Raw genomic sequence first — 20,122 nt, forward strand, 5'->3', positions numbered from 1 at the left:
CATCATACGCTAATAGGTATGGTAATTGAAAGGATTTCATCCGCCAAAAGCGGTTTGCACGAAGCTTTTATGAGTCTGCTGAAAGGCTTCGAGGTATGTGACATAACGTATGCCTTTAACAATACTGCATACGTTAGGTATGCCCATGCAGATAGTAGCCCCTGAGACTCTGGTTGTCGTCGAGAACGGCGGCAAACAGAGGATCATAGTCCCAGGTAATAACCAGACCACCTTTATGTGTAGTTGGTTGAAGCTCCGGTGGCTAGCCGGACTAATGGGTTTGCCGAACTAAAACGGCAACTAGATGCGGCAGATGCCGACATCGTGCTTGTCAACAAGCGGCTTGACGAGGCACAGGGTGAGTGTTTTTTCTGGTGATCGTCACATAATAAGAGCAGCATGATGCCAGTATCTTTAATATGTTGTGACTGCAGATGGAGCTGCCACCATGGAGACCCTTCGGGCGGAGCTTTCCCGAGCCAAGGAGCAAGCAAGGATTAGCAATGCGGCCGCTTTACAGGCGACCGAAGAGTTAAGGACCGAACAGGATGCACATTGCGAGAGCAAGGAAAAATAGCCAAGATGGCTGTAGAATTAAAAGATGCTGCTAACCGTTACCGACTTCTTGAAGAAGAAAACCGGGCGAAGGCGACAGACCTGGAGAAGGCCCGGGTGGCTGCCAAGGAAGCCCGCTCGAAAATTAGAGCGACGAAGGAGGAGCTGAATCAAGCTGCAGATATCGTGTCTGGGAAACCCTTCTTGTTGCGGACTAAGTTCGGAGATCCGAAGTATGCTCCTCTAGACCGGATATGGAGTTCTGTGGACGTGTACATGGATTTGGCTGCAAGTGCTGCTGATGCATCCGAGTACTTCAAGGATCAGAAAGGTCCCGAAGTGGAAAAGCTATTCTGGTCACAGTTTCACGCTCTAGTCCATCCGCTGCTGCTGAATGAGTGATTGACCGGTTGGGCCGAGCTCCATAGGTTGTCCGGACTTGCCATGAGGTCCGTTGTGGATCACCTGTGCCCGGGAGGGCCAAGGCCAAGTAGCTACTTTAGCTTAGTGCAACAATTCCTTGAAGTTGTGCCATGCATCGATGCTATAAAGAGATCAGCATGCGTAGAGGGTGCGCGGATGGCCCTTGCCCGTGTCAAAACATACTAGGCGGAGATGGAGGCCACTACTGTTGCGGCACAGGGTTCGGCCATAGGCCGAGTGGCTGCCGAGCACTACTATGAAGAAGTCCTTGAAGGTGCTCTGTCGATAGAGGCTCAATGCTCGAAGAATATTATTTTCCAATGACATGTAGTCCCATTGTACAAACAATGTTTTTCTGAATTAATACTTTTTCCCGAAAGTACTATGATGCCTCCTGTGCGTCCGTTTATGTATGTATGTATATAACCTGAAAGTTTGCAGTCGTCGGCTTCCGCCCCCATGCATATAATGCGGGGGTGTTTGCAAAAGATGCATATCCACACTTGATCCAACATCTTGGTCCATTAAGGAGGTGATAGCGTAGCGAATGAGGCAATCAGACTATATTGCTTTAACACTTTCACTTAGCCATAGGAGTTTGACAGTGGGGCTACTATATAGCCCCTAGTACTTCTACGCTCGTCCGAATACGGTGCACGTACGTACATGACCAGGAAACAGTCCTTCGTTAATGCGGAGGAATCCCGAAGATTCCGATTAGTCGGCGAGTGGTTGACCAGTCTCTCGCTATATCATGACAGTCAGTTTTCGGCTTTCTCTACTGAGGTGCTCATCCGGATGAACCAGGGCACAATCGCAGTAGTTCTCCCAGTGCTACCTTAGCCGATATAACGGAACATAAGGTACCAAAACGTGGGAGCCAGTCAAACCCAACATTTGACCAAAGACATGATTTGGAGTTGATGCACATAGGGCGAAACTCGCGACGCCGAACACTCCCTAAGGTGTTTGGTCTTTATAACATATACCGGGCTAAACAATGCCCATTATAAGAAACCCCATATGTCTAGGTACGTGCAAAATCCTGGCGTGGCCACATGCCAATAATGCCGGCATCCTTCTCGGTTGTGTAGAGTATCCGGAGGATGTGAGCAACAAGAGACAGTAAAGAAGGTTTACGCAGGGCCTTAATCTAAAAAGAAACCTTTGGGCGGGTCCCTACTGCACGTCTGCGCGTGTGTCTCCTTTGTGCCGTGTCCTAGATGGGTGTAGCATGATTGTAACCTGCAAAAGGAAAGAACTTGGGTGAAAGTTGTCGTGCCGAAAAGAAGAATGAGTTATCAGAATTCCAGAGAAGCCTAGTTGAGCCGGGCTGGCCCTGATTACACGCGGGAAGCCCCTGGTATCATTTTATGAGGGTTTTAAAGCCAATCTTATGTATGTATGATGGAACGCCGGACTCGTCTAACCGTGTCCGTGGTCTTGACGACCTGCCATTTTTCTGGTTGGTGAGGCCATCTAGTGTGCGGCTGTTAGAGCCGTTGCGTCCTCTTCTGTACGTGAAGAACAGTTGGTATTTCCGCTAACTGTAATTACGCCTCATGGACCGGGCATTTTGAGCTTGAGGAAAGCATAATGCGGTATTGCGTTAAAACGAGCGAAAGCCACTCTTCTGAGTAGTGCTTGAAAATCACTTCGGAATGGAGCGATGTGAAAAGTTAACGTTTCACTTCGGAAGTTATCGGGAGAACCAAATATCACCTCTAGTAGTAGAGAGCCCGTGCAGTGGGCCTCTTGGTCTGGTATTACTCCCTTGAAGGTAGTATTACTGTGGATTATTTGTGTCGGGTCTATCCCCATTTTGCGGACTGTGTCCTGATATATCAGATTGAGATCACTGCCGCCGTCCATTAGGACCCTTGTGAAATGGTACCCATGTGTTATTGGGTCTAACACCAACGCCGTCAGTCCTTCACGCCGGATATGTGTATCGTGATCCCTACGATCAAAAGTGATCGGGCGGGCCAACTAGGGGTTGGACCTAGGGGTGACGGGCTCTGTGGCGTGTGTGCATCGGAGTGCGTGATTGCTTCTCCTCCATGTCACATGGATCACGTTTACTGTTTTAACCTTCCAGTGGAACTTTTTCTGTCCTCCGGCATTTTTCTGGCGAGGTTCATCCTCGTCTTCGCTTGGTGGCTCTTCCCCTTTGTGTTCGGCGTTTAGCTTACCGGCCTGCTTGAATACCCAACATTCTCTGTGGGTATGATTTGCAGGTTTGTCTGGGGTGCCGTGAATCTGACAGAGTTTGTCAAGATTTTGTTTAGGCCAGATTGTCCTTCTCTGCTGCCTTTGAAAGGCTTTTTCCGCTGACCTGGTCGGGAGCCCCTGAATTCGGCGTTTACCGCCGTATTATCTGGGCTACCTTCTTTATTTCGACGCTTGTTTTTGTTGTGTCATGGTTTACCATTGCCATCCCTTGCTTCGGATGTGCTTGGGTCGCTGGTGCTGCTATGGGCCAACCAGCTGTCCTCGCCCGCACAAAAGCGGGTCATGAGGCTTGTTAGGGCTGCCATTGTTCTCGGTTTTTCTTGACCGAGGTGTCTGGCGAGCCATTCGTCTCGGACGCTGTGTTTGAAAGCTGCTAAGGCTTCGGCATCTGGACAGTCGACTATTTGGTTCCTCTTGGTGAGGAACCTGTTCCAAAGCTTTCGGGCGGACTCTCCAAATTGTTGGATTATATGACTTAAATTGTCTGCATCCGGAGGTCGGACATAAGTCCCTTGAAAATTGGCCCAAAAAGCGTCCTCGAGATCCTCCCAACTTCCAATTGAGTTTTCGGGGAGGCTTTTCAGCCAGTGCCTAGCTGGCCCTTTAAGCTTGAGGGGCAAGTATCTAATGGCATGGAGGTCATCTCCACGAGCCATATGAATATGGAGGATGAAGTCCTCTATCCAGACTCCAGGGTCTGTGGTTCCGTCGTACGCCTCTATGTTCACCGGTTTGAATCCTTCTGGGAATTCGTGATCCAACACCTCATCAGTGAAACATAGTGGGTGTGCGGCACCCCTGTATTGGGATGCGCCATAGTGTTCGGACGGTTGTAGTATTCGGTGTTGGTTGTGTACCATAGCGCGCTTCCTAGATCCATAGATAGATCTAGTCGCGCCGGATTTTTGACGCAAGTTCTCACGTAGAACATGTGTTGACTTATGCGTGACTTTGTTAGCCGCTCTATCGCGTTCACCGGGTGGTGGATCCGGCCGGTTGGCCACATCACTTATCGGCTGTATGGGCTCTAAGGCCTCATCGTCGAATTCCGGTAATAGCTTGCGCTTTGGATAGCTATTTGGGTGGTAGCTTCTACCATATTTTGTTACTTTGTTCCACTTGTTGTTGAACGTATCTTGTGCGACCTTGAGCCTTTGCTTCTGTTTCTTCAGGCTTCTTGCTGTGGTAGTAAGCCTTCTGCGGAGGTTCTCTTGCTCCAAGTGTGTTTCCGGGATGATGGGTGCATCTTCGTCCGGACTGTTTTCTTCCCTAGACAGGGATTGATGAGGCTTATCTTTGGCGTCATCGTGTTCGGACATCGGATCCGTACTATGTTTGTTGTTTGCATCCTGATCGTTTTCTGCTACCGGGGTGGTGCAGTTGTCATCTCTTCCAGAGTCGCGTGGACTATTATTATCGCTGTTCTTGCTATGGCGGGACTTAGAGCGGCGCCGCTGACGTCGGCGCTTGGGTTGCTTCTTGGAGGTGTCATCCTTCGCTGTCTCATCGCCATTGGCTTCTTTGGGGGTGTCCACCATGTAAACGGCATGTGATGAAGTAGCGGTCCAGCGCCATGTGGGCGTAGTTCCGATTCGTCTCCTGCATCGTCGTCCATAACGTCGATGTCTTCGGAGTCGAAGTCGAGCATGTCGGTTAAGTCATCAAAAGTGGCTACTAAGTGGGTGGTGGGTGGGCAACAAATTTCTTCGTCGTCCGCATCCCATTCTAGCCGGACATAGTTCGGCCAGGGTTCTCCTGACAGGGAGAGAGACCTTAATGAATTTAGCACATCTCTGAAAGGTGAGTGCTAAAAGATATCCGCGGAGGTGAACTCCATGATCGGTGCCCCATCGGTTTCGACAGCCATAGATGTGGGCGGCTCGGAGTCAGTGGCCCGGGATAAATCCAGTGGTTCGGCAACACGGCTCTCGTACGGGGTGAAGTCAGTATCCGGCTCTATCGCCGCTGAGAGTGCGGCCTCCATGGAGGGGTCCATCCCTCCACTCTCGGATGGCGCGACTTGCTCCAGATTAAAAGCCAGAGTAGCTGTGGATGCGATTTCCCAAACACTGTCCAATGGTAGAGTTAAGTCTTGCTCGTCGTGACTGCGCAGCGCGTCCGGCATGGGCTCGAATCCGTCAAAGATCAAGTCTCCATGGATATCGGCCATGTAGTTCAAGTTTCCAAATCTGACCTGATGGCCAGGGGCGTAGCTCTCAATCTGCTCCAGATGTCCAAGCGAATTGGTCCACAGTGCAAAGCTGCCGAATATGAAGATCTGTCTGGGGAGGAAAGCCTCACCCTGGACCGCATCGCTAGCGATGATCAAAGGAGCCATCAAGCCTTATGGTGACGACACAGTGGAACTCTCAATGAAAGCACCAATGTCGTTGTCAAAACCGGCGGATCTCGGGTAGGGGGTCCCGAACTGTGCGTCTAAGGCGGATGGTAACAGGAGGCAGGGGACACGAAGTTTTACCCAGGTTCGGGCCCTCTTGATGGAGGTAATACCCTATGTCCTGCTTGATTGTTCTTGATGATATGAGTATTACAATAGTTGATCTACCACGAGATCAGAGAGGCTAAATCCTAGAAGCTAGCCTATGGTATCATTGTATCTTGTCCTACGGAATAAAACCCTCCAGTTTATATAGACACCGGAGGGGGCTAGGGTTACACAAGGTCGGTTACAAAGGAGGAGATATACATATCCGTATTTCCTAGCTTGCCTTCCACGCCAAGTAGAGTCCCATCCGGACACAGGATGAAGTCTTCAATCTCGTATCTTCACAGTCCAACAATCCGGCCAAAGGATATAGTCCGGCTGTCCAGAGACCCCCTAATCAGGACCCCTTCACTCATGAGGAGTCATTCCTTCGACGCGTGGCTTTAGCTGCACCAGCTCTACTTCGTCTACAGACCCAGGTGACATCTTCCAAGTTCATTTAAGCTGGGAGCGCCCCTCGGGCCGCACTATTCCCAGGCCGCGTGGGTCCGTCCCTATGGCATAAATCCCTTTTACTTATGTCTTTAGCTTACCTTGCTGGGGGTGCCCCTCGGGCTGCATCATCCCCACGCCGCTCGGGCCAGACCCGGTGGCATGTATCTTCCTGCATTTATCCTAGTCAATCTGCTATTCATGCTTAACCTGCCGACTGCTATCACCTATTTTATCACCGCCCGCCACGGGTTCGTTCACCCCATGCAATTTACTTGCACGTTAAAAGGGGGGGGCTCCTGAGCATCGCGACTTAGGAGCTCTTACCGACTCTCCAGCCCTCACCCCCTGGCCTTGACCACGACATCGCGACCTGGCATACCAGTGGTGGCTGAGCTCGCTCGAGGGCCGGGACCTGAGGATGTAGAGTGCTTGCATCTAACCGCCTTGCAGGGACATATAGTCACCAAGACTCAAGACCAGGCGCAACCCGCCTTGAGGTAGGGCCTCGTGAGCCCCGCGCTGGCTCACGAGTGCCCAGATACACCTCGCAGCCCTGCCGTGCAAGCCACGTGTCAGGGCGGGGCTGTACACGCCCTGGGGGCTCCTCCCGGAGGGGAGCCCCCATCCCACGCCCAAGTGTAAGCTCCATGCTCCATGCTGGCTGTCGACACTACCGAGGAGTGGCTATGCCCGTGCACAAGTGGAAGCACTACACTTCGCGCTGGTGATAAACAACTGAGGGCGACCCCACGGTCGTACCAACCTCAGGGAGCCCAGAGCTCAACGCCCAGCCTCACCACGACGCCTCCCCTCGGGAGAGTCACGCGAGGGGGCTGGGCACGGGGGCTGCGCTCGGGTCACGCCCAAGCGCACGCCACCAACCAGGTCCCCCGGACCTGGGTGTCGCGCGCCCCTCCCGAGGCCTCGGCGAGGGCAGGTATGGAAATTGTTTGGACGTCAAGGGGGACTCCTGAGCATCGCGACTCAGGAGCCTAACTGGTCATGTAGCCCCTCACTCCTTGGTCCGTCCTGGTCTCCGGTCGGCCCAACGGCGGTTGAGGTATGCGCGGGGCCGGGCTCTGCCGACGTAGAACATTAATCTATCCTCACGAACTCTCCTTATATGATGTTCGCACGTCAAGGGGGACTCCTGAGCATCGCGACTCAGGAGCCTAACTGGTCACGTAGCCCCTCACTCCTTAGACCGTCCTGGTCTCCGGTCGGCCAACAGTGGTTGAGGTATGCGCGGGGCCGGGCTCTGCCGACGCAGAACAAGGCAAATAGGGAAGGAAATCGCAGAATCTCAAAGCAAATATTACAAGCATACTGTTCTCACAATACCAAATGAAAAGTCTAAACGCCTCCACAAGGCCTGATGTATGTCACAGGAATAAAACAAGGAGAATAGCCGCGGGTCACCCTGGATGTCGCCGTCGCCTGCGGAAGGAGCTCCCCTGTGGGCGACGATGTCTTCACCTTCGCCACCAGCCGCAGGATCCGCGGCATCACCAGACAGAGGATCGGAGACAAAGCCGCGGAACTTCCCAGCAAAGCCTCCACTAGACCTTGAACGGCTGTGGCGGCAGTCTCATAGAGATCTTCAGCCACAGGCTCCAGCAGCTCGTCAAACTGGGCGTTGGGGTCGCGGAGGTGCAGATGGCTGAGGACGCGGGTAAGAGCGGCTGAAGACAGAACGCGAGCTTCCGCCTCCGCCATGGGACCGAGGCCTTGAATGACCTCCTCAAGCGTCTTCACCACGAGAGGAAGCAGCTGGGTGGGGCCGTCCTTGTCGGTATCCAGTGGCTTCTCCAAGCCACACTCGTAGAGCGTCTTCAGCGCCTTTCGAGATCTCTTCTCGAGATCGGCAAAGGCCACACGATCTTCGGCCAAGACCCGCGCCTTTGCGTTGAGATCGGCCTCCTTCGCCCCCATCTTATGCTCCAGCTCTTCCAACCGGTTGCGCTCGGCAACCTGCCTCCTCCCCAGCTCCGCCAGCTTAGCATCATGATTCTTGACGGCTTCCTCCCGGGCCTTCATCTCCTTCTCCTCTGCTTCGCGGCAGCGCGCCTCTTCGGCATGCTTATCATGCAGGCTCTGCAACTCGCCCTCCAGCGCTGCCTAGCAGCGGTTTCGGGCAGCCTTGGCTTCTTTCGGCACCGCCTCACGATAGGCTGCAGCACCGACGGCTCCTTGCTTCTCTCTCTCAGAAGCCGCAACAGCCTAGCTCAGCACCGCACGTACTGCCAGGTCAAAATAAAGCCAGCCGGAGGCCAACTCCAAATGCCCGGCCACCAGGCGCGGGTCAGCGCTCAGGAGATCCGCCTGTAGTTGGGTCATCTCTGAAAAGGCACGCTCCAAGACGGCAGCAGGAGCAGAGGAACCAAGGAGTGGAGGCGCAGCAGTAGGAGGAAGTGGCGCTGTCAATAGGGCTTGGGAGACCGCGGGCTCCAGAGCAACTGGGACCTCATCAGCCACGCCAAGTACCGGCACCTCCGGAGCCAGCGGGGCCATGGGGGCTGACTCCATGCGACAGGGCTACTCTTGGCCCCGCGAAGATGACCAGGCCGGGGAGGCACGGGTGATGTTGCCTCCTTGCTCTGCGGAGGGAGGCACAGCTGCCTTACCATCCTTCCTCTGCTTAGCCGAAGATGTCGGTCTAATCAACCAAACGCGAGCATCAGAAAAAACAGGCACCTGTACGGACCATGCGAAGTTTGAGACACCTACCGGTCCACCGCAAGGTACTCCACCCTTCGCTTGTGAAGCTTGAGGCCCGACAGCATCGGGACCTGAGGAGCAAGTGCTCGGGCTCCGGTGGCGCCATGCGGTGCGGAGGCAGAACCTGATCCAGCCCCAGGAGGTGTTGGAGTGGAGGCGGCACCGCGGCCCACCAGTGAAGATCTGCCGTTCGTCGGGACGAGGGTTTGCTCCTTCCCTCCTTGGTAGGCGTCGGCCTCAACATCATCAGGAAGGGCACGGAGAATCTCGGCCTTGCTCGGAAGGGAGGTCTCCTCCACCTCTTCTGGGGTATCCTCAAAATCCTCCTCCTCCTCCTCCTCTCCACGGGACTCGCCAGAAGACACCTCCACCGGCTTTGGCGCCGGAGGAGCTCCCGAAAGCACCGGCAGCACCAGCCCATGCGCATCAAAAGTCGGCCTGGAAGCGACGAATTCCTCCCGGTCCCTGCGTTGGAACAGGGGAATGAAGGCGCTAGGCGGGTACTCCTGGTTGTCTCCAACTATGAGGCGCAGGACGGCGTCCAATTCGTCGTCAGGCAGGTCCCCCGACCTCAGACGGGCCTTGTTTTCCCCTCCTTCAAGCTGCCGGAAGGGGCGCGCGCGCGCCTGGAGTGGGGCAACCCACAGCGTCAAGAACTCCCTCAGGAGCATCGCTCCTGTTATTTTGGCTGCCCTCGCATTGGTCGACTTCAGGTCGGCCATCATCTCCTCCAACACTGACGACGCCCGCTCGTCAACAAGCTCCGCCCTGGGCCATTCCTTGCCTTGCCGAGGCGCCTCCGTCGGCAATACCAGGCGCGGATGGGTGAGCTTGGCATCTACCATGACCCACTTGGATCGAATGTTGTCGGCCCTCTTCCCGGTGCTCGAGATCGAGTTGGCCTTGCCAGATGCGACGAAGTTAGCGCATCTAGAGATGTGGCCCTCGCTGACGCGGAGGAACAAGAAATGGCGCAGGAGCGCCACGAACGACATCACGCCTAGGTACACCTCACAGTAGTAGGCAAAGATGGACAGGAGGAGGACAGAGTTGGGATGGAGGTGCAACGCTTGTAGCCCATAGTGGTCGAGGACTTCATAAAAGAAACCAGAGAAGGGAGGAACCAACCCGACAGCAACGCCGCTCGAAAACAAGGGGAAGAAGGTGCTCCCCTCAGGCTCCAGCTCGTCGAAGGCAAGCCAGAGCTCCGTGTTCCCCCACTCGTTGCTCTCTCCCGCCATCAGCAGGCGCACGGAGGCAAGGCTCTTCTCCGTGACAGTGGGCGCCTCAAGAGCGGGCTCGTACCAAGCCGGGGACGAGGAAGTCTTGACCTTGCGAGGCGCCATTGGCGGCAGATGCAGAGCGAGGCCGAAGCAGATCTGTGGGTAGCGACGGCGAAGAGCAAGAAAGGGGATCTGGAGCACGGCAAGGAAGGAGCAATGAAGGCAAGGGCCGCCCGCGCCAGCCTTTTGTCAGGTCAAGCAGTTGCCGAAGCAGCATGGGGAAGCGGAGACACCCATGTTCAATCAACCGCCACGCATCAACCGTGGCCGCAGGCTTTTGGGGCCTGCGGCGCTTCGAGCTTGACCCTTGGCTTCGCCGCGATGCCAAGCCCGAGCACGCCTTGGGCCCGGGGGCTACTGTCAGTGTTCTAGGAATGGGGGTCCCTAGACTTGCCTGCCTGCAGCCCACGGCGTGGCTGAGCCAGCATGCCGTACGACCCGTCTTCACCAACAAAGCACCCAGGACCCTCGCAAGGGGCCAAGCCTCACGAGGTAGACGACGCAAGACCTCCTCTGGAGTGGCCTAGCTAAGCAGGCTCACGAGGAGCGGAGATATCAAGGCGGGGCGAACCTCATGAGGCTCTCGTGACGTGAGTCATGACGATCGACACCAGGCAGGCGCCAGCGCGCACAACGTCCTTGTTTGCTCTTTGGTGCAAAGGGGGCAAGCGCAGCCGCGGAGTATCGAGGCATCAGGCAAAGGTTGCCATTTCGGTGCAACAAGACCAAGACCAAGGACTGCAAGATGGAGGTCATCATGGAGCCCAGAACAGCGTCACCACCAGAACTTTGTGCAGGCGAAGACTACTTTTGTCAAGATAGCTTGTACTAGCTGTCCCCTTCAAATTAGCCCTCCATTGTTGGCTCCCTTCCCGCTCGATATTTGGGAAGAGGACCAGGGCCTCTATAAATATGACTAGCCACCACCTTGGCAGGGGGACCGAGAGAGAGAGAGAGACGGAGATTTGGGGGGAAAGAGAGAGGACGATCTCATCTTAGTTTGAGAGAGACCACCCCCACTCACACAAGCTCACCGAGCACAAGAACGCCTTAACCTCAGGAGGCCGTTCTGCCCTTGTATTGTTCATCACCAACCCAAGAGGCAATCCAGCACCACCACACTGGAGCAGGGTATTACACCACAATGGTGGCCCGAACCAGTATAAACCATGTGTCCTTCTGTGTTGTGAGTTCGTCGAGTTCGTCCGCGAGATCCTAGCAAGCTAGAGCGTATATCAGTTGGAGGGAAAGACTTCGTGCGCACCCTAGTGTTCGAACCTTACATTAACAACAACAAAAGGTTTGTATAAGGACATGCGGCAGTGGACGCATCAGCATAATGTACCTACAAGGAGGCATAATGTGGTGATGCCGAGTTTGTTCATGCTTTGTGAGGGCAGCAAATCTAATCCTGGAGACCTTTTACTATGTGAGGGCAGCAAATATAATCCTGGAGACCTTTTACTATGTGAGGGCAGCAAATCTAATCCTGGAGACCTTTTACTATGTGAGGGCAGCAAATCTAATCCTGGGGACCTTTTACTATGTGAGGGCAGCAATTCTAATCCTGGAGACCTTTTACTATGTGAGGGCAACAAATCTAATCCTGGACATACTCTGTTGACTTGTCCACCAAGCGCCACTTTCTATCATTTTTTCAATCAATAATAGATATGTCCTTATCCAGCTTGTACTGCGTTTTCCCATTATTTCCCTTTTCAACCAAGAGACCAGTTGGGTATCCAGTCTGTTTTACTTTCACCATATTATGTCCTCTTTGAATCAAATTCTAGATTCATGCTACAAGTTCCCCCTTTTCTTTGTTGTTTGAACCAAGTCCTAGATTCGAATGCATGAAGTAGCTTTACCTCTAATAATACTAAAAATTTAGGTGGCTTTGCAATTGTTGATGGGAGTAGAAAAAGATGCACATGCAGACATGTGGGGAGCTGGGGCAGTAAAGGAAGGCCGCTTTCGAAGAACTTATACCCGAGGGTTGTCGGGATGTCGGCGGCGGCATGTCGGATCCACGCACAATACGGCAGGGAGGAAGAAGGGTCGGCAGACCTCCAGAGCCGGTGTTGTGTCGGAGAGAATGACACCGGCAGAGGATCGGGCCCCTCCGGCAGCTGTGGGTTTCCTCCCTCGCCGACGATGACCGTGTGAACGATGCACCTAGTCCTCTACACACACCAGCTGAAGGGATCCAGCGGGATCTGTGACCAGCGGTGAGCAGAGAGAAAATGTCGCTACCGCTGTCTTGTTTAGATCTGGAGAGGATGAGAGAATGAAGATACCAACCCTAGTAAAGCAATTGCTCAGGCCCCTGCGTACATATATAGTGGAGTGATTATCTTTTTCTCTCCACAACAAGCGTTTCAATTTGTGTACGTGGCATTAAAGAAAAGAAACTCTCTATTTAAGGTGACTAACTATATGACTCCTACTTACTACTACTAGTAGTAGTATTGTTCACTTGTGCTCCCCAGCCCTCCATTCATTGAACAACCATACGGGTGAATAAACGTACAGTACTAGTATTTATATAGAACGAACAAGCTCGAACTATTTTCGCGTAGTTAAAAGTTGAGGGCAGGGCTTTTCCCGGGCAGTACGCACGGTAGTTTTCGGGTAGGCGGTTTGACAGAGAGGCGAGGAGGGTAAGGGAGTAGATGATTCAACTTACATACTGCTGGAAAGGTCGGGCTGTGCGATTTGATGGCGCGTTACTGCTGGAAAGACTTGTGATATGACTACTCACTATAGTCATGAATTACCGGCGGTACGACCGGGTGATGCCCCCCTTCCGTTCTGCACTCTAATATGGTGCATGACACATCGACCCGGATGCTGGCTCTCCCACATGTTGGTGAAGTACATAGTAGTAAGAAGGAGCAAAGATTCATGCGATATATACTAGTAGTACTACTACTCACGTTGGAGGAGTGCGAACCATGGCAGCCCAGTGAACCAGCAGTAGAAAACAATGTGCTGATATGGCCATAAAAACAATGTGCTACGGTCCAGACTGTAGCATGTATAGTACTACTCCTCTTTGCTTGGATCCCTGAGTTAGAGCTAGTTTGGATTGAAGCAGCCTCAAATTATCCAAACAGGAGGGGTTAGTTTGAGCTAGTTTGCTCTAACCCAGCTAAAAAACTAGCCCGGTGGAGAGGTTCTAATTGGGTTAGTTCTCCTCGGGCCCACTAAAAGAGAACTAAAAAATTCTCCCCTGCCCGCACCAGATCACTCCCTTCGCCCCCCTCGCACGACTCCTCTCTGTTCCCCATCGGGCCGCCCGCCCAAGCGCCGCTCCACCGCTCGCCCTCTCTCTCCTCCGACCGCCCTCTCCCTTTGGCCTTCGAAGCTCGCCCCGCTCCCCCTTCACCGGTCATTTTCTCCCTCTGTCGTGCACGGCGGCGGCGCATCTACCAGGGAGGTCGCGAGAGGGGTGAGTTTGTTCGTTCCTTCTCTGTTTCACAGCCATATCATTGATCTTGCTCGCTCTAGCGCTAATTTTGATTTGGAAAAGTAGATCCTAATTAAACTTGGTATAGATTTGTGGTGCATGCATGGAATTTTTTGATGTTTCTTAAGGAGGTAATAAATCTTTCTACAGGCCCAAAGATTCCTTTCACCTTTCTAGGTATTTCAGTTTCAGGCTTGCATTATTTCTAGAGGCCCAAAGAATCATTTCACCTTTCTAGGTATTTCAGTTCCAGGCTTGCATTATTTCTAGAGGCCCAAAGATTCAGTTCACCTTTTTAGGTATTTCAGTTTTAGGCTTGCATTACTTCTAGAGGCCCAAAGATTCAGTTCACCTTTCTAGGTATTTCAGTTCGAGGCTTGAATTATTTCTAGAGGCCCAAAGATTCGGTTCGCAGTCGTCAGCAAGTGGCCCTTCTACCCATGCCGGCGTCGACCTCAACTCGCAAGCGCCGGCGTCGGAGGGGTTCTTGGGGCTTGGGCTCTATAGAGCCTTCCTCTAGAGCGACGATGAAGAGCTCCTCCCTGGGTGCGTGAGGGCCTTCGGGCTCCGTCCCTATCGTGAATGACTTGCGTGATGACTTAGCTCATGCTTTGTTTCATGGAGTGTATTGTTTCTTGTGATGCTTGATTGAGGACTTGTATGTTTAAGTGGGATATCTCATTTGTATGGACAAAGTAAAATTTACCATGTTTTGCATGCTTGATTTGTAAAGATGGTTCGTTTATGTCAATTGTGAGCGGGAGGAGGTCACACAGGAGTTGGCCACACCAAATCCGGCAGGAAATAGAGTCCAAAGTAGTCAAATGATTGAGAAAGAACATTTATTGTCAATCTAACCCTGCCATCCATACACCTCTTTGGTTTGGAGTTAGTTCAGTGTTAGAATCTAACTCTAACCTGTAACTGAGTTAGAGTTCTCCTCGTCTCGGTTCATCACCATCATACTTTCCACATTCATGTGTTTTCAGTATCCTGCGAATCAAAGAGGCCCTTAGACTGGTTTAGGTCCGGTAGTTTTTTATAAACGTGTTATGTCCAAAATTTAATGAACGTGCTCCGGTTTCTACAAAAATAATCCGGTTTCATGTAGTAATTCATTTACTTATTTATTGTTCTATGGGGGTTTTGCATGTAATTCATGAGGTTTGAAATGTAAAGTACCCCGGCATATGCTCCGAGTCATGCATGCACTACGACCCAGATGCTCTATGTCCCACATGTCGGCGAAAGGGAGCACGTGGAAATAGCCTAGGAGTACATATAGCTATAGGAGGATAAATGCGTGAAAAAATATGTACGGTGAAGCATAGCTGCGGTTCGAAAAGGAGACCTAAAGTGATGACAAGTATAGGCCGCACGCACCAAACTAGTGGTAGTACTAGACATACGACTACTTTTTCCCTCAAAAAAAGAGGTACGAGTGCTCAGTACTCCTATTCTATCAACACGAGTCCCATCTAACAACAGCGTCCGTGCTACAGCTAGCTCTTCTCCCTCGTTTCTCTCTTCTAATTCTAAACTCAGCCAACGCCCGGTGGGCGGGGTGGGGATTTGTCGATGGTCGGTTTGCTCAACCGCGGCCCCACCTCAGAGTGAAAACATTACGACTAGAATAAAAATTCCATATACACCCTCCATTCCTAAATATAAGCCTTTTTAGATGTTTCAAATGGAATACAACATATAGATGTATGTAGACATATTTTAGAGTGTAGATTCACTCATTTTGCTCCGTATGTAGTCACTTGCTGGAATCTCTAGAAAGACTTATATTTGGGAACGGAGGGAGTACTATACTAATAAAACATTAAGGCCATGAGGCGATCCAGTGCTGGTTACAGGAGGGAAGAAGAGGAGATGCATACATTGACGACATCCACCTCCTCGACTCAGGGCGCCGGCCCACCGAATGGTGGCTAAGTAGCAGCGGCTTTCGTGGCCAGGTCGACGTGCTTCTGAACAATGGCGTCTAAAGATTCCAGCCACTGGAAGAAGGCCAACGTCTTTCTGTCCTTGCTGGCCTTGTAGTGGCCTATGTAGATGATTTCCTCATAGACGTGGATGCGCAGGTCGACGGTTTCTTGCATGGCGAGGCGCTGCGCTGTGAGTGCAGCCTCGAGGTGCACATTCTTCATCGTGACCTCTGGCACCTGCAGGGTCACCAGGGCTTGAAAGAGTTCATCACCATGGAGGCCGACGAGGGTGGCAGGCAATGAGGAGCCTGGGCGCGCGGGCTGGAGCAGTACGGCAAGGTCGTCCGCGTGCTTCTTGATGGCGGTGAAATTGCGGATGGAGTTGACCATCATGTTGTCCATGCGAGAGGTGAAGCCTGCGTTGGCGAGGGCTACGATGCCAGAGGTCGCCAGCACTGTCTGGAAACGCTGCACGGTGCAGGGCCATAGGCCGGCACCTTGGATGATTTGGCAGAGCCGACTGCCGCTCGCATCCATCGCCTCCATAGGTGCTTGTGGCTTCTGGTCACTTGGTCTTGGATTGGAGTGAGCAGTGTTGCGCAGAGACTAGGAGTAGATGGATTGGAGTGGTGGGTGTCGGTGTCAAAACCGGCGGATCTCTGGTAGGGGGTCCCGAACTATGCGTCTAAGGTCGATGGTAACAGGAGACAGGGGACACGATGTTTACCCAGGTTCGGGCCCTCTCTATAGAGGTAATACCCTACATCCTGCTTGATTGATCTTGATGAATATGTGTATTACAAGAGTTGATCTACCACGAGATCGTAATGGCTAAACCCTAGAGGTCTAGCTTGTATGTCTATGGTAATGAATGTCTCTCCCTTCGGACTAAGCCCTCTGGTTTATATAAACACCATGAGGACCTAGGGTTACATAAGGTCGGTTGCAAAGAAAGGAATCTACATGTTTGGTCGCCAAGCTTGCCCTCCATGCCAAGGAGATTCCCATTCGGACACGGGTGCAGTCTTCGGTCTTAGTATATTCACAACCCATCAGTCCAACCCATAGTTAACAGGCCGAACGCCCGAGGACCCCTTAGTCCAGGACTCCCTCAGTAGCCCCTGAACCTGGCTTCAATGACAAGGTATCCGGCGCGTAGATTTGTCTTCGACATTGCAAGGTGGGTTCCTCCTTCCAAACTCCAAGACAGTCTTCGGACATATTGATCGCGTCCGGACATGTAACACACACAATAGACAACCATAGAGAAAATATAATAATCCACGAGTCTAATCTGCTGACAACTTTTTACAACATGACATTACGTCTGCCCGGTCCACATTTTGAGACGCGGTTGCCATTGGAATGTCTTGTCGAAGTAGAGATCGTGTCCCCTCATTGCGGGATTCTCATCAATACGGAAGTGGGTAACCCAATCATGCCGTTTACACAGCCCTTGGGAGTAGGCGAATTTTAAGGCGAGTGGGGATGCGTTCAATATTCAGTGCCCTTATAAGGAGATAAGAAACCCCTTTCCTCTCCAACGCCTTCTCTCTTCCTCTGCCCTTCCACTCTCGAGCTGCAGTGCCCAAGTTCTCATCTTTTTCCCACTCGAGCAAGCACTCAACCATGTCCGAATCCGGAGGTCAAGGCAAGTGGATGGCCTCTTCCATCAGGGAGGACATTGCCGAGCTTCGGGCGGCCGGGTACCTGGCAAAGGAAATCACCCACCGCCTTCCAGCCAAGGGACAAATTGTCCCCACACCGAAGCCCAGCGAGAGGGTAGTATTCATCCCCCATTTCCTCCGCGGGCTAGGGTTTCCACTCCACCCTTTTGTCCGCGGGCTGATGTTCTACTACAGGATAGACTTCCATGACCTATCCCAGAACTCCTTCCTCAATATGTCGGCGTTCATCGTCGTGTGTGAGGCCTTCCTCCGCATCCAACCCCACTTCGGGCCATGGCTCAAAATCTTCAATGTGAAGCCAAAGGTAGTGGATGGCCAGCACGTGGAGTGCAGAGGCGCCATGGTGAGCAAGCTGACCAATCTCTCATGGCCAAAAGGCACTTTCGTGGAGACCGTCAAGGAATGGCAGAAACAATGGTTCTACATCACAGAATGTCGCAATGCCACCTGGACCGCGGCTGCCGAATTCAACTCCGGCGCTCCCATGCGACTCACCTCCTGGGCCGAGAAGAGCCCGAACTGGTGTTCGTCAGACGAGCTGATAGCGCCGCAAACGCGCATCCAAAGCATGGTGGACAAAGACATCAAGCTCGTCGACGTAATCCAAGTGATGCTGGTGCACCAGATCCTCCCTTGCTAGAGCCGAAGCCGCCCTCTATGGGAGTTCAATCTGAAGCAGCACCATGCCCTGGAGAGGCTCTTCGAAATAACTCACGAAGATGCCTGGAAGTTGCTCTTCAAGGGCAACGAGATACCGCCGGCCACAGATTCGGACTGCGGGCATGACATTAACCACCTCCCCAACGAGTTATGTTATCTTTAACACATCCCCTACTTGCTTGTTGTGAGGATGATATCTAAGCAATTATTATCATTGCTTCAGAACTGGATGAAGAGGGCAAAGCAGATCCGGTGTCCGGCTCCGCTACCTGAAGAACCAATCATCCCGCGTTTAGCGAAGATGCTGGAACCAGTGCCCTATGAGGCACTAGAGAAGAAGGCCTAGGGGAAGGCCAAGGAGGTCCGGAGTGGCCTCAGTCGCAAGGGCGCTTCGGACGCGACGTCCGAAGACAAGACCCGCTCTTCCGTCGCCGAAGACAACGACGATGAGGAGGAGGAGGGAAGCGATTCTCCCCCTGATGGGGGAGGAAGAAGAGGGCGGCCTCCCCAATTCTGGAGGCGGAGGTGCCCAAGAAGGCGAAAGGCCCACTCGTGGGCAGCTCCGCATGGCACATCGAAAGCAGTCCGGAGCAACGCCCCCGCGCTAAGCCTCGGGATGCATCGTAAGTGCTAAGACTCGTATCTGCCAATAAACCAAGTCTCTCCTCCTTGTTGTATTGACATGATTGGTTATGTTATTACAGTCTGGAACACGACCGCCCCCAGCGATCCTCGTCAGGAGGTTCATTGGATTCACAGGCGATGGCCAGCGAGTCACCGCCGACCGCTCACTCCCCCAAGGCCAATGACGACGCGGAGGTGCTGTCTCGAAGGACTTTCCTAGGCCGGGGAGAGGCTTAGGAGGCGCCAGAAGGTGATGCCTCCATCGCCGGACACCAGGGGGATCCGATCTCCATGGAGACTGGTGGTGAGGAGGGTCGTATTCAGTTTGGCCCTCAGCCGGACTCGATTCCGGAGATCACTACGGCTCCAGAATCCGGCACGCAACCTCCTTCGAAAGAAGGGGGTATGCCTATTCCACTGGTGACCCTTGTCCAACCAGGGGCACCGGATAATCTACTGGAAGTGCTATGAAGTGCTTCCATTGTGGATGAGCACCATGTTCTTATGGGCACGGTAATTGAAAGGGTTCAGTCCGCCAAGAGCAGACTAACCGAAGCCTGCAGCAGGCCGCTGACAGGTTTTGAGGTAAGCGACGCAAAAAGAGAAAATCCCAATATAGATAGTAGCCCCTGAGACACTGTCCGGTGTTTGGAAAGAAAAGCCGGACAGAGGATCAATCCTTTATTACAGGAAAGTAACTAAATTGTCTGAAATGAATACGCAGGCGTCGCTGTTGGCCGTAGCCTCACATACTGCCGACGTCTCCGAACTGAAGCAAAGACTGGAGCAGGCCGAGGAGGAGCTTGGCCAGGTGAGGAGGCAGCTCCAAGAAAAAGAAGGTATGTGATAACCCGTTATGTATTCGAAAAAAGTAAAATGACATGCATTTGTCCGAAGTGTCATGATATGTACAGAAGCGACGACCGAGGTTGAGGCCTTGAGAGAGGCCCTGGTCGAAGCCGAGGGGAATGTCAAGGAGCAGGCCGCCCGTAAGAGGCTCAAGGCCCGGGTCAACGAAGTCCAATAGGAGCTCCAGGACGCGGTGAGGAAGTGCGAGACCTTGGAGCATAATGCGTCGGCTCAAGAGGCCGAACTCGCCAAGGCTCATAAGAGGGCGGAGGCGGCCCAGAGTGAAGCCTAGGGCACCCTCCAGGAGATCCAAGAGGCCAGGAAGGTCGCGGTGGGTAAGGCATTCAATATGCAAAGCAAGAATGTGAAGAGGAAATATCTTTTACTGACCCGGATTCAGAGTTCTCCAGGGGCTTTTGTTGATCTGCCATGCAGTGTGACCGACGCCGCGGAGTTCTTCTGAGCCGAAGAAGGGGGCTCCACGGAGAAGTTGTTCTGGTTACAATATCTTGCGCCAGAACATTCGGTGCCCTTCAGCGATCAGCTAAAACAGCTGGTCGAGCTGCACAGGGTGGCTGAACTGTCCATGAAGGATTCAATAATCCGACTATGGCCAGCCGAAGCTATACCCAGCAGTTACATCGGCCTCGTGAAGAGGATGGTTGATGCCTATCCTCGGCTGGATGTCATCAAGCGGTCCGTCTACATCGAAGGCGCGCATCTGGGCTTCTCCTATGTCAAGGTCT

Source organism: Triticum dicoccoides, chromosome 3A (assembly GCF_002162155.2).
Source record: "Triticum dicoccoides isolate Atlit2015 ecotype Zavitan chromosome 3A, WEW_v2.0, whole genome shotgun sequence".
NCBI classification, from domain to species: domain Eukaryota; kingdom Viridiplantae; phylum Streptophyta; class Magnoliopsida; order Poales; family Poaceae; genus Triticum; species Triticum dicoccoides.